This window comes from Gorilla gorilla, chromosome 3, assembly GCF_029281585.2.
Source record: "Gorilla gorilla gorilla isolate KB3781 chromosome 3, NHGRI_mGorGor1-v2.1_pri, whole genome shotgun sequence".
NCBI lineage: Eukaryota > Metazoa > Chordata > Mammalia > Primates > Hominidae > Gorilla > Gorilla gorilla.
The window spans coordinates 186,453,344-186,469,522 of NC_073227.2; the positions used below are offsets into that span (position 1 = coordinate 186,453,344).

The following is a 16,179-nucleotide window of genomic DNA, read 5'->3' on the forward strand; positions in this document are numbered from 1 at the left end:
TTCAAAATAAATATCATGAGAAAAAGAAATAAAAACAACGATATTTTGCTCCAATTAAGCTGTTAAATTGAATGTCACTCACTTTGAGCATCAGGTCCCTGCTGTTTAGCCTGGTTTGCAAAGTCCACCAAAATCTCCATCAGTCCTTCCTTCTTAATACAAGCCTTCCATTCTAGTACACTGGTTTTTCATTATTTTGTGGATATATTTTTGGTATTTTGTGCTTTTTGAACTTCTACTCCTTTATTGTAAAATATTTAAAGTTATACATAGAAATGGAAAAAAAAACTCTCATGTTAGTTCCATCTGATTAGGATGTCTTTTCGGAGGAGGTAATCTGTGGTCAAAGGACACACAACGGATGGAGAAAAGATGCTCGGAAATGCACACAAAGGCTGTAGGTATTTAGAAATCTCCTTATTGCTTTATGCATAGAACAGGGTGAAACACAAAGGGAACCATTTTAAAACAATCTTTTCCTCAAGCACTGTAAAAAAAAAAGACATATTAGTATATAATGACACATGTAATGATAATCTCCTTAGCAAACATTTAAGATCAACTTTAGTTTACAATTTTGCAACAAAGACAAAGTAAAATAAAATTAGTTAATTACTTGTTACTTACTAAAGAATTACGTAAGTAGAGAAGGTTCAGTCTCTGATTTTGGAATTTCTATGCCTACCTTGCCTGCTGTTCCTTCTTAGAAATCTATACTGTGAACATGTGCTACTCACAATTCTAGTTATCCTACTCATGAGAAGCACTCATTTTATGCCCTTGAATAAAAGAAGAAGAGAAGTTATTGCTTCTTTGATGGGAACAGATTTCTAGATGATAAGGCCCGCACTGCCATTCTCTCTTTGCTCTTGTAAATGTGCATCCATTCTTCTGAAGAGGTTTCCTGTGGAAGTTGGAGAACTTCTTGTATTTCAGATCTGTCCATTTCAGATGTTAGCCAGACAAGGTGATCTTACAAGTGCACACCACCAATTCCTCCGTGTTTATATAAGAGGCAAGTAAGGGAATGTATTCCAATTTCTGTATCATATGGTGTTTTTCTTTCTATGTTATCCTTAGAAATAAATGTGGAAATTATTGAGGAAAAGATAAAACCAACCAACCAGACAAGTTACTTTTTTAAAATCACAAATTCAGTGTGATGAGAAATGAAGGCAAATAAGCTAGACGTTTGTCTAGCTTTGTTTGGCAGAAAGGGTATAGTTCATTTCAGATTTTACTGGCCTGTTGAGTGTGCTAGAGTATACTGTAATCCTGAAGACATTTTTTTTCATTTTCCACAAAAGGTAAATAGCCTTTTCCAGGGACTTGAGGGTCAGTTGAGTGTAATCATATATATTTATTAGAACATAAACAATTTTATAAAATGCAGCCATTTTATGATTATAGTCAATGTCAGGAAATAAGCAGAAGTATTTTTGTTCACATACATCTAGATGGAAAGAAGTTGCTCTATGCCTCCCTTTTACTACAGTGTTCTCACAGCTCCTCTGCATTGAAGTAAATGGGAAAGTTTTTGAGGTCCATCTGACAAGAGAAATCCCCTGATTACTATGAAGTCAGAAGTAGTGGAGAGATTAACGGTTTATAACTCCCAATAAAGCATTTCCTTCAAAAGTCTGATTAAACTGATTTATCAACAAAAACTTGCTTATAAAAGTTGCATGTTTGATAGACAAACATAAAAATTCAGTTTTTCATGCTGGGACATGTCAAGAACAAACATTCGTCTATTAGGGTGCCCCTCTCAATTGATGGAAAGGGACCTTGACAGGCTAGATCAGCTACTTGGGGATTTTGCCTTGGACAGCCTGTGTTTGTCTTTCAGCTGTGTAGGTAAGTCATACATTTTGTGGTCACTAGATGGCAGTATAACACCAATGAAAAATCTAGGAAAACCGATTTTTCCCAACTTCAAAGCAAGTTTAATGTATTTTTATGCTAAGGCAGTTTTAAAAAGACTCTCCAGAGTATGCTAGGAGTAAAAATATATAAACCTATTTTTTTAAAAGTATCAAACCAAATTATTCTTAAGAGTGAAAAATTGTCTCACTTCCCTTTTAGCCTTCAGACAATTCAGATTTGTAACTTTATGTATTTGGAATATTCTGAAATAATCTTGTAACATTCTTCTTTCTTATTCCTTGAAGAAGTTTTGATACCTCCCAGATGCAAACAAGTGAGTGAAGAAAGATGATACTATTGTAGTCACACGAAAGAAAAAAGATAAGAAAAAACACACCTCAAAACCCACACAAATCACGCCTACGCATAAACAACCCTTCTCAATTGTACTCAGGCATAACCATCTATATATTTGCTTTAAGTACTTTGTCACCTATGTGGTTCTTATTTAGGTTTTCTGTCTCTTTCTAATGTATCTAGCAACCCTTTATTGCTTCAGCAGGGCACTTTTTCCAGAAGATGATCTCTTTGTAATGCTGTCACAAATATGGAGCCTGCACTAGAATCCAATGCTAACTGCTTCTTGGTGCAGTTTATTCATTCAAAAAATATTGGTAAGCATCTTCTAAGTAATGGCACTGCCATGGTTAGGCTTTGTGTCTCCACCCAAATCTCATCTTGAATTGTGATCCCCAGGTATTGTGGGAGAGATCTGGTGGGAGGTGATTGAATTATGGGGGCAGTTTCCCCCACGCTGTTCTTGTGAGAGTGAGTGAGTTCTCACAAGATCTGATGGTTTTATAAAGGGCTCTTCCCTCTTCTCTTGCTACGCACAGTCTTTCCAGCCTGCTGCCATGTAAGACGTACCTCTTCCCCTTCTGCCATGATTGTAAGTTTCCTGAGGCCACCCAAGTCATGTGGAACTTTAAGTCAATGAAACCTATTTTCTTTATAAATTACCCAGCTTTGGGTATGTCTTTATAGCGATGTGAAAACAGACTAATACAAGCACTATGCAAGTTGCTAGGGGATTAGTGGTATGAAGACTCAGTCTCAGTTATTTGTTACTTATAATCTAGCAGAAGAGAGACATTGAGTAATCTCATAATTAACAAAATTGACCAATTACAATGACGAGAAAGGCTACAGAGAGATATGTTAAGTGATTTTATAATGGGTGGTCTGATTTGATTCACTCAACAAATACTTATTAACTGTCTACTCTGTGCTTGGTACTATTCTAGGTGCTGGGGATTCATCAGTGAGCTAAACAGATAATGATCCCTGTCCGTGGGGAAATATATTTGAGCTGGGGGACACAGAAAACCCGCAAAATAAGTGCTATGGAAAAAATATGAAGACGGGGTGTGAGAGAAGCGGCACTGAGGAGGAACCTGTGACTTTGACTAGTGTAGTCACAGAGGGTCTCACTGAGAGGATGTCATATGGCTTAAAGCTTTAAATAAATGAGGGAAAGAGCCATGTGGACATCGGAGGAAGAGCTACTCTGGTTAGAGAATAGCAAATGCAAAGACCCCAGAGCAGGAGCATGTCTGGTGAGTTCAAGGAACCTCAAGGAGGTTAACATAACTGGAAGGGAATGAATACAGGTCTAGGGGACTTGGCCAAAGTCCCCTAGAGCCTAGAATTTTAGTCAAAGTCACAGGCTCCTCTCAATGCCACTTCTCTCATGTCCCTTCTTCATATTTTTCCTTAGCACTTATTTTGTGGGTTGTCTGTGTCCCCCAAGGTAATGGGAGGCAGATCATGTAGGACCTTATGGCCATTGAAACGTCTGCTTGGACTGAGCCAGAGTTATGGAAGGTTTAGAGCAGAGATGTGACACAGTTTTATTTATGGCAGAATCACTCTGACTCTTGTGATTTAAAAAAAATATTTTAGGGGTCAAAGAGGGAAACCAGGAGACCAAGATTCCCGGAGAAAGAGATTAGTAGCTTGGACCTTGTGGCAGCTATCGAGGCATTGAGAAGTGGTAGAATTCGGCACGTCTTTTGAAGCCATCCTGAAGGATCTCCTGATGGGTTGGATGGGGCTTAGGAGACAGAGAGAGGGGGCATAAGTGACTGCCAGACATTTGTCCTGACCAACGGAACGGTGAAACAACCATTAATTGAAATGGAGAAGACTGAGGGTAGAGCAGGTTTTTGGGACAAAAATCAGGAGTTCAGTGTTGGGCATGATAAGTTTAAATTATGTGTTATCAGGCCGGGCGCACTGGCTCATACCTGTAATCCCAGCACTTTGGGAGGCTGAGGCGGGTGGATCACAAGGTCAGGAGTTTGAGACCAAACTGACCAAGATGGTGAAACCCCATCTCTACTAAAAAAAAAAAAAAAAAAAAAAAAAGAAAAAAAATTAGCCGAGTGCGGTGGCAGGCACCTGTAGTCCCAGCTGCTAGGGAGGCTGAGGCAGGAGAATTGCTTGAACCCGGGCGGCAGAGGTTTCAGTGAGCCGAGATCGTGCCACTGCACTCCAGCCTGGGTGATAGAGTGAGACTCTGTCAAAAAAAAAAAAAAAAAATTATGTGTTATCTGTCCAAACAGAACGATCTCATTTCAAGTGCAGGAGAGAGGTCTGGATTGAAAGTATACATTTGGGAATTGGCATCATTTAGATGGTATTGAAAACTACAAAGCTGGACAAGTGAGTGACTTTGGGGTATGTAAGGGGGAGCAGGAAGTCTTCTCAGAAGTTACCTCCCAGCGGGATCTGAAGGATGAGTAAGTTCACTGGGTGGAGAGTGAAAGAAGAACTCTCTCCTCTCAATGGCACCAGGAAGAGATGCTCCATTTTCCACTGACGCAGTGAAGCATGGAGGAGCAGTCTAACCACAGAGACTCTTTATTAGGTACTGGGAAAGTTTCCTGGAGTAACAAAGTAGCTTTCCTAGAATAAGAAAGTTTGAAAGTTCTACAAACTTTCAAATACAGTATCAACGTAGGTGGCAGCCTGGAGTATGTCCCGATAGTTCCTAAGGAATTTCATATACAAATGAGGTGTCATTTTTATCTTTGAAAATGACTTTGTGATACCTGTATGTTGAAGCAGTAGAGGCCTTAGGGCAGTTGTCACCAAGTGGTGACAGCATATACCTGTCTTGTGCCCCTCAGCAGAAGCAGAAGCATTTTGGGAACTTGGTGTGTGCTCCTCACGGTAGCTGACCAGGGACGCAATCGAGTCTGAGGGCTGTCAGGCAGGGCGTTGAGCCCCGTGGCTGCCACTTATCACCTATGTAACTTTGGGCAGGTTGTTTAAACTTTCTGTGTGTCCATTTCTTTCTTAGCAAAATAAGCATAAAACTAGTTTTGCCACGAGGAACAAACAAGGATATGATTTTACTAAAATTGCTTATAACATAGGAAGGCTTCAGTCAAGAGCAGGCATGACTCTTTTTATTGCTGTGAATCACCATGGACTTTGTTTTTAAGATTGAGAATACGAAAGAAGTCAGATGTATTTCTGGTTGAGAAAAAAAGACCAGATTGGACAATAAAATACCGATTTTCCATTTATCATCACTTCATCTAGACTCTCAAACAGCCAAACTGAAAAATAATAACAGATATTTATGGACCTCTTAGTACTAGCAAAGCAGTGTACATGTATTCTCTTACTGCATCTTTACCACTCTGTATGGCCAGTAGAATTTCCCCTGTTTCACAGATCAGGAATCTGAGCCTTGGAGTCTTCACTGAGGGTACAAAGCTAGTCAGTGGCAGGTCCAGGATTTGAAAGAAGTTGTCCTCTTTTAAGTTCTGCAAACCAATGTTCCAACTTTCTCCTAATACAGAACCTATTTATTTGAGCAGGTCACGTCTGAAATGTACTGCTTGTAGTGGAAGGCTTTAATATGGCAATGTACTTTTGAGGAGTATGGAGAAGAAAACCAGGAGAATATCCCTGCTACTTCAAATGCTAATCTATATATTACATATTATATATAATATATAATATATAATATATTATATATAATATATATTATATTATATATTATATATACAATATAGATATAATATATAATATAATATATACTATATATAATATATAATATAATATATACTATATATAATATATAATATAATATATACTATATATAATATATAATATAATATATACTATATATAATATATAATATAATATATACTATATATAATATATAATATAATATATACTATATATAATATATAATATAATATATACTATATATAATATATAATATAATATATACTATATATAATATATAATATAATATATACTATATATAATATATAATATAATATATACTATATATAATATATAATATAATATATACTATATATAATATATAATATAATATATACTATATATAATATATTATAATATATACTATATATAATATATATTATATAATAAATATATTATATGATATATATTATATAATATATGATATATAATATATTATATGATATATGATATATATAATATTATATTATAATATAATTAAATACATAATTGTAATTATTATATATTATGTATATTATTATATAGTATAATTATAATATATTATAGTATATTGTAACATGTCATAATATAATTATATTACAATATGTCATAATATAATTATGATATATCATAATATAATTATGATATATCATAATATAATTATGATATATCATAATATAATTATGATATATCATAATATAATTATGATATATCATAATATAATTATGATATATCATAATATAATTATGATATATCATAATATAATTATGATATATCATAATATAATTATGATATATCATAATATAATTATGATATATCATAATATAATTACAATATGTTATAATATGTCGTAATATAATTACAATATGTTATAATACATTATAATATAATTATAATATATTATAATATAATTGTAATATAATTTATATTTATATATATTTATATTATATTATAATTATATATATAATATATATAATTATATATATATAATATAATATATATATATGGCAGAAAACAAGGTAATTGTATTTTCATACAGGTATTGGATCCCATAAAAATTTTGAAGCTTGGGCAATATCCACCTGGACTTCTCAACATGGCCAAACCTCTAAGACATGTGAGCTTACCTGACAACGCACAACTTGGCTGTAGCCATTGATTATCCCACTGATTGCTGGAGAAGCTAAGCCAAGTTGTTGCTACTCTGCTTCACGTATCCAATCAGTTCAGTCATCCTTAGGCTACAAGGCACTGCATAACGGCAATAAGACCCCTTTAATGCCCTTATCTTCCAGAAAAATCGGCTTAGGATCCAATCTGTAGAGCTCCATTGGACTTTTATGTTATCATTTTCCACAAATGTCATTAGCTCCCATCTGAAAGTCACCTAAAGCCACATCTTCCAGGCATTGCTGGAAACTGCCATAAGCTAGGCTCTGCTGATGTCACCACCACGTGGAAGCGAAGTGTGGTCTGTATACTATTTAGCTGTTTCTGTTTGCTTTAGATGTGCACCCAATGCTTAAAGCTTACAAAGCTTAGAGAGGCCCGAGTTTTTGGTAGAATATGTTGGTGTTCTACTGTAAAGGCAAAGTATCAAACTGTTTATTGACTGTGAGATTAGAAATTCTCGGTGGATATTTAGTTAGCTTTGTGTATTCTCCAGACAGGTTTCCAAGATACAGCTCTAGGCAAAGGAGGGCATTATTCTGTTCACATTTTTCATATAGAATTACATGTTTTGGGGGTCCCAAAAGGCCATATTTTGGAATATATCCAAATCACCGTGTGCATGTTCCTTTCTTGACCACAGTTCCTCCAACACAAATCAAATTTAGAAGCTTCCTATAGTTCCAGATGGTCAGAATCTGAACATATCTAATTACCATTTCCCATTGGGATTATTGCCAACTAGGGGCTGAACTTCTGTCCAAATGACATCTACTTTCTCCTTAGTTACTTCTGATTCTTGCGTCTTGCCTATTGCCAATTATGAAAATGAAATAAAAATGTTCAGTTTGTTTACTGAATTCCTGTCTTCATTTAGTTTATGTAATTCAAAATGAGAAGCAGCAAAGGTTCTTTTAATGTAAACCATTCAAAATGGAGGAATTTTTAAATAAAGAGAAAACAGTTGGAGCTTTAAAACATCTATTATTTTTAAATTTCTCCTTCTTTTTTTCTTCTATTTTGAATCAAAGTTACTGTGGGCACAGATCTTGTATAGTTAATTACTTCCCCCACATTTATTTAGCATGTACTATGTTTATCAAACTTCGTTAGCTATGATGAGAGATATAAAAATGGACAAGATTTCATTCTGCCTTCTAGGAATTTAGGGTCTTGTAGAAAAACAGATATGTTAAAAATGTTCTGTGTCACAAGGAATTAAACAGTGCTTTTAGGGAAGAGACGAAGATCAGTGGTGGACAAGAGACTCTCTGTAACTTGAATGTGCTTTTCATCTTAGGTAGTTACAAATAATCCAAGTAAGTTATTTTTGAAACCTGGAAATAAAAGCTTAAAACACAAGACAGAATGTCATGTGTTTTCATAGGATTTTAAACAAAACACTCAGGGGAGCAGGGATGGGAAAATTAATTCTACCTGGGTGGCCTTTTAGAGGCAGTGCCATGTGAGCTGGTTTTGATGGGTGGGGAGGGGAGGAAAATCCCTGCAGGGGTATCGCACAGAGCTCATGGAAATATTAGGGTTAAACTGGGAGGTAGCGGAGTTTGAAGTTTGCCTGAAGAAATTTCAGTGAATGAAAGCAGGAGACTGTGAGACTGATGGGTGGGCAGTAGAAGCCCTTCAAAACCAAGTGAAGGAGTCTAGATTTAGATTTTTCATTCCCTAGCTCAGCATTTCCCTAAGACTGATCTTCAAAGTACTGGCCCCATGAGAGGCACTGAATGTGAGATCTACATACTTGAAGATTCATCATAGACATTAGAATGTTAAAAGCTCTGATCAGTCCTGCAGTAGAGATTTTTGCTGGCCAGGAGCGCTGGCTCACACCTGTAATCCCAGCACTTTGGGAGGCCGAGGAGGGGGGATCACGAGGTCAAGAGATCCAGACCATCCTGGCCAACATGGTGAAACCCTGTCTAATAAAAATACAAAAATTAGCTGGGTGTGGTGGCACGCGCCTGGAGTCCCAGCTACTTGGGAGGCTGAGGAAAGAGGGGAATCATTTGAACCCAGGAAGCAGGGGTTGCAGTGAGCTGAGATGGCGCTACTGTACTCCAGCCTGGCGAAAGAGCAAGACTCCATCTCAAAAACAAACAAACAAACAAACAAACAAAATGGTTCTTGCCTTTCTTTATTTAACCCAACATTTCCTAAAGGCTTCTGACTACAGAATTCTTTAAAATATAATACTATGGAAGGAAGTACTTTGAGTCTACACAGAGCTAACACTTACGTAGCATAACTATGTGTTAGACACTGTTTTATGTGTGTTACGTGTATTTGCTCATTTATTTATTTATTTATTTATTTTTTGAGAAGGAGTCTTGCTCTGTCGCCCAGGCTGGAGTGCAGTGTCATGATCTCAGTTCACTGCAACCTCCACCTCCTGTGTTCAAGGGATTCTCCTGCCTCAGCCTCCCGAGTAGCTGGGACTACAGGCACATGCCACCACGCCCGGCTAATTTTTTGTATTTTTAGTAGAGACAGGGTTCCACCACGTTAGCCAGGATGGTCTCGATCTCCTGACTTTGTGATCTGCCGGCATCAGCCTCCCAAAGTGCTGGGATTATAGGCGTGAGCCACGGCGCCCAGCCTATTTGCTCATTTAATCCTTACCACACTTTGTGAAGTAGGTACCATTATTATCCTCATTCACACATGTGGAAGCTGAGGTGCAGGGGGACTAAGAAACCTCCCTGAGTCCAGGGTCACAAGCTAATAAGTGAGAACTCTGGGGTTTGAACCCAAGTCATCTGACTGCAAGGTCTGTTTTTTAATCCATATAACACACAGCTCCCTAAATGCTGCTTCTGAACAGAAGAGTAACGTGATCATCATTAGGCTTGACAAAGACAATGTTGATGGCTTTGCAAAAACTTAGAGGATGAATCAGTTGACTCCATTAGGCAATTCTTTTTCCTTGCTTTATTGTGAAAAATTTCAAACACACAGAAGAGTTGAAAGAACAATACAATGAATACCTGTATATTCAGTACCTAGATTCAATTGTTAACATTTTGCCATATTTGTTTTATATACTTTTTTACCTCCTGAGCCAGTTGAGAGTAAGTTTCAGGCTTCATGACTTGTCACTGCCAAATACTTCAGTATGTGTATCTTAAACATAAGAACAGTTTAGAACGTTATGCTAACATCAAGTAAGAGGTAATGAGTGCCTCAGCTAGGGCTGCAGCAATTCAAAGAAGGGGGTGAAGCAAGAGAAGTGTGGATTACTCGTTTGTCAGCTACTTTCAGAAGATATTCTCTTAAGGTGGTTTTTCTTACATCGTGATAAGGGCCTGGCACACGTTGCCACTTGTGAACCCCAAGAAGGAGCCTAATTTATAATGGGCTTAAGCAAAATATAACCTGGGTGTAAACTTAGTGTCAAAATATAAGCACATACTCTATGTCCTTGTCTGATAAAACTTACACTGATATTGATGCTTCTTTTTATTAACAAGAATAATGTACAGTTTTCAGTTATTGGACACATATAATGTCTTGAGTATTGTTGTAGACACATTATACACATCAGTAGTGGAAATAAAGGGAGAATTCATTTTAATTTTATTGCTTCAGAAATCTGGACCACTCATCACCTTTTAAATGAATCAGAAAAAATCAGAAAAAATCAGAACCTACTTGAATTTCGACATTTTTTGATCTGCTGGTGGAGAGAATTATCTTTTGTGTTTTAAGTTCAAATGAGACACCTCCTAAGTGTGAGCATATCAAGTGCCCATTACCACCCAGATGAATTAGTCTTGTTTGGAGAAATGGCTGATTCCAGGTGTTGAGGAAGAAAAGTCTCGGTTTAACCTGAAATATTTTATTGACTAGGAAACTATGAAAATGCTCAAATAATGATAGAGTTATCAAAAAGCCAAAGAGCTGACTGAAAAGGACTCCTATTAACCTAATTAGGGATAATTTGAACTTCAAAAACAATAGTAATTATACTGAAATGTAACAAATATAAACATTTCTTTTTTTTCTTTTTTCTTTTTTTTTTTGAGATGGAGTCTCGCTCTGTTGCCCAGGCTGGAGTGCAGTGGCACGATCCGGGCTCACTGCAAGCTCCGCCTCCTGGGTTCAGGCCATTCTCCTACCTCAGCCTCCAGAGTAGCTGGGACTACAGGTGCCCGCCACCACGCCCGGCTAATTTTTTTGTATTTTTTTTTAGTAGAGACGGGGTTTCACCGTGTTAGCCAGGATGGTCTTGATCTCCTGACCTCGTGATCTGCCCATCTCGGCCTCCCAAAGTGCTGGGATTACAGGCGTGAGCCACCGCACCCGGCCAAATATAAACATTTCTTGATTCCAAAGTGATATTAGGAATAAAGAAAGAGAGGCAGGAAGATAGAGAAAAGGAGAAAAGAAAATCTTTTCTTTAAAGCAGAATGCCAGCTAATAAGTACAGAAAGAATTATAGAATTAGAAAATCTCTGTTTTGCAAACTTCCCGGTATAATAATTGATTTAGGTGAGAAACATCTCTGAATGCTAAAAACCACTGGGCGCAAGGTTGTTGAGGGATCGGGTATTCACACAGTTTTGAAAAAATCACACTATGTATTATTTATTAATTACGATGTGATGAAGTATGCCTTTGCAATCGAGAGACCTGGCAGTTACCATTGTCCCAAATCGTCAAACTCTCCATTGCAACAATGGGTTAGGCTATTAGGTGCCTCCGGATGTTACGGAGTGGGAGGTACACAGCATAACCTAAGTGGAGTTCTTGCCAGAAATGTCTTGTCTAAATCCAATCATGAGGAAACTGTCAAACAAATTCAGGAGATGGAACATTCTGTAGAACAATTGGCTTGGACTTGTCAAAGGATTCGGTGTCAGGAAGAGCAGAGGGTCACAATGGAAGACTAAAGAAATACAGCATCCAAATGTAATGTGTGAGCTTGGCTGGATGCTGAATTTTAAACAGCTATAAAAGACATTTTGAGGACAAGTGGGGCAATTTCAGTATGGCTAAGTTGTTTAATGATGTTATTGAGTTCACTTTTTTTTCCTTTTTAAGAAGTTGAATTTAATTTTATGAAGTAATTAGGAAGAAATGCAGAAGAGTTCCATAGAAAAAGATGACAACCAGAACGATATTCCACCAGCCAGATTTTTAAAATTCCTCCACTCTGAAATTTCTTTTTTGTCAGCTAAAACTATTTTCTGGGTCAGTTTCCTTAAGGTGAGCCTTGTTCACATTCAGTATCAAACCCAATGCTGATATTTGTTATTTTGGTTTCATTTTCCTTTTTGCATCTTTATGTTTCTTCTGACAATCCACACGCAGGTTGTTTGTTCTGGCATCCCAAGAGTTCCTGCTAATATTACTCCCCACTCCACTCCAGAATAAATCAGAACCTACTTCTACTTGAAGTCTTTCATCATTCTTAGAGAAAAAGAAAAATCTAGTGGTCTCTTTCTCAGGTAATGATGCTTCTCCAGGACTGGACTTTCTGTGATCTGTTCCTTCAGTAACATCTTCCTCTTCTGAACTGCTGTCTTGGAAACAAGGGTCTTCCTCGTCTCCAGAAACCTGGAAAGACAATCTTTCCAGGTTTCACTGTTTCAACTCTGTGGGTCTCTTCCTTTATGTCTTTAGTGTCTGAATCAAAAAAGGAGAATGTGAACCTGCTGGGCTGCTCAGCCCCACTGGTCAGCTGCAGGGTCCTGGATTTCCTCAGGTTTATCCCTACCACACTCCTCATTCCAGGGTGTGTCCTCTTCCTTTTCACTGGCATATTTTGAAGTTTGAAATATTTCTTTCAGATCCATAGCAATGTTATAATACGTTTCTTTGGACACCTCAGGTAGCTTTTCAGCTTCCTCCCTTTTCTTTTTTCGTTTTTCTTTACTTTCTTTTGGTTTATCATCTCTTTTTCTTTCATACGTGGTATGGTCTTGCTTTGTTGGATCATAATGTACGATGCCCTTAAATTTCTTAGCAGCTACTCATCCTTTGTAGAATTGCTTAAGCTGATTTTCAAAACACTTTGTACAACATCCAGGCTTTCTTTTTTTCTTCAGCAAGCTCTTCTTCCTAGCGGGTTTCTTTTCATTTACCTCTTCCCGTTCGTCTTCACTGTCACTTTCTAGAAATCGAGAATTCATGCAGAATCTGTCATCAGTGCCAAAGTGCGACTGTAAATCCATGAGCTTCTGTCCAGCTCTGCCCTCAAACTGAGGTTTAATTTTGAACCTGGTACTGTCATCTTCAGAATCAGATTCCTCATCATCACTGCTATCAGGCAGCTTCCCCGATGTTTTACCCATAGACTCTTTCACCCATTCCTCTCCTGGATGTCTCTGCTCCTGAGTCGATATCTCCTCTGTTTCACATTCACTGTCAGAACCGAAGACGACGTACGTTAGTTTATCCTCTGGATGACCATCCAAATTTGCCAGAGCATTATCCACCAGCTTCTTCTGCACTTGTTTTGCTTTTTGCCTCACTTCCAAGGCTGCCAAATGCTTCTCATCGTCTTCAACATGCTTATCCTTAGCACTCGGATCTGACGAATTACTAATAGAAAGTGAGAAATCAGTTTTGATTTCCTGAGTGTCCTTGGATGAGACCTTTGGTGATTTCTCAAGAGATGTGAGGCTGCTTGAGTCAGACCTCTCTTCCTCTGAAGCTTCTGTCTCGTGGTACTATGGCAGCTGTCTTTGTCAAAGCCTATGTTGTGAGTCTTTGCACTAAGACTTAAGGACTTCTTACCTTTTAATGGCAATAAACTAGAAATAGAATTCTTACTTCTCTTTTCAGAACTGCTAGTGGACACTGCCTTGCAATCCTGGCTCTCAGAAGTGTTCTATCTTTTTTGAGGCTGAATATAGTTGGGCCATTCGCCTTCTTTGCATGTTGGCACAGAGTCAGTTCACCCGATGAGCCATTAACATATGGGGACCCATCTTCCATGGATATGATCCTGGGATCCACATGTTTCATGGAATTCTGATCTTTATTAATATTGTTAGAGGCAACATTGTCTTTCAAGGATTTTTTTATTGACTCCTTTTTCATATAAACAGCCTACTCCCTTGAAAACCTGGAATTCTGGCTTTCAGTTGTTTTCCTTTGGTTTCTGTTTGCCACAGGTGCTCTCCTCTCCTTCTAACAGGGAAGTCAGTGTCCTCAGGACAAATACAGTGTCTGCGTCTGTGGAGGCCAGTGGGAGTCTTGGGGCTGTTGGAGCCTCTGTCAAACTTGCATTGTGTGGTAGTTTCTGGTCCGTCACTCTCAGTATCTTCATTGGAAACCTTCTGTTCACTGCCAGCCAATTGTTCCAAATCAGCTAAAGTGAGATTCACATGAAGGTGGTTTTTCATCATGGCATTATACTCCTTGTCTCCTTCAGAGTCAGCTGATTCTGATGCAGAATCAGCATCTTCATTGCTATTGGAGTGAGAGGGAGATTTGCGATTAAGAGCCTTTAATCCATGACCGAGGGCTGACTCTACATTGCTTTTTCTTTTTTGTACTTTAATACAGTGATCAGAAGCTCACAGTTTTCTCTATTTTTGAAGGAGGGTTTCTTGTCTGTAGATTTTTCCATTTGTGAAAATTCTGTACTGTTTTTGACCTTAGCAACATTTTTTTTCATCGCAATGATTTCATCTGTATCTCCTGAGTCATACTCACAATCATTTCTTGTAATATCATCATCACTGTCATGGCAAGAGGCATTATTTTTGATACCTAAGCCTGTTGAAGAATGCAATTTGTGAACTCCTGATTTGAAGTTATCCTTTACAACTTCAAAGGGATCAGTTTCAGATTCATTTATTGAGGATTGTGTAGTTCTCTGTAAGTTTTCCTCTTTTGCAACCATCATTCTTAATTCATCTTTAGAATCAATCTAATCATCAGAAATGCCACTTCTCTTCTTGGCAGTTTCCAATCCAGAAGTCCTAAAAGGTAGATTTTAAAGTTTCTGAGTATCAGAAACAGGTACAGGAGATGATTTAGGAGTAGTGGAATTAGAAGTTCTTTTTCTGTGCAGCTTGTTGCTGTGTTAAGGGTGGTCTCTCTATTACCCACCTGGGCCTTGGACTCATGGCCAGAGACCCAGTGGAACTCTCATCCCTCTGCACTTTTATCATCTTCTTGGGAGGGCCATGAAAGTCAGAGAAGTCTCCTCACCATTTCTTACTCATAGGGTCATTCCCTCCTTCCAGTTCCCAAGTCAGGCTGGATATAGGAATGGTGTTTGTGAAATCCTCCCCTATCTTCTTTAGGTTGTGGCAGTATTTTGAGGGATCATATTTTATAATTTTACATTTATGATAAATTTTAAGGTGAAGAACAAGTAACACTCTTCCAAATTTGCTCACAACCCAATTCTTATACCCTGGCGCTTCTGTCCCTGGCGCAGCTTTCATATGGAATTCCACTCCTCCTATCTTTTCTAACAAGTTGATGTTACCTGTTGTTGATTTTCCTTTCTTAGCTTTTGCTTCTTCTTTCTCTTGGGCCAATCTGTGCAAAAAGCTTTCTTTTGCTAGTTGAATTTGTAATGTTCTACCTTTCCATTTTGTTTTATTTAAAACAGATATACATTTTTTCAGGTCTGCTTCTGCTACACTGATGCTGATATATGCAAAGACTTTCTGTGGGTTTCCATGGTCATCTTTCCGTGTGATGATCTCCACATCTGAAACTTCTGCAAATCTGCTGAACTGATTTTGGAGGACTGTTTCAGAAATTTCCTGGCTAAGACCATCCACATAAAGGGGCTTCATTTCTCTTTCACTTTCATGAAAGCTGGTGGTGTGTTTTAGTGGGAAAAGTAATTTTCTCAGCCTTCTTTCTCTGAGAAGACCCAGAGAAGTAAAGAGAGAGGCTTGGAAACGGCCTTGTGATTCTCATGCCCCAAACCCACTCCTCACCGTGTCATCACCTAAAGCCAGCACTGCTGCAGCCCCTGAATTCACTTTTTAAAAGGCCTGGTAGGCCGGGCGTGGTGGCTCACGCCTGTAATCCCAGCACTTTTGGAGGCTGAGGCGGGTGGATCACCTGAGGTCAGGAGCTCGAGAGCAGCCT

At 37.9% G+C, this 16,179-nt stretch overlaps 1 pseudogene; it reads right to left on the reverse strand.

Moving 5' to 3' along the window:
- Positions 1-12,366: 12,366 nt before the first annotated feature.
- Positions 12,367-15,878, reverse strand: LOC101137201 (nucleolar protein 8-like; annotated as a pseudogene).
- Positions 15,879-16,179: the final 301 nt, after the last annotated feature.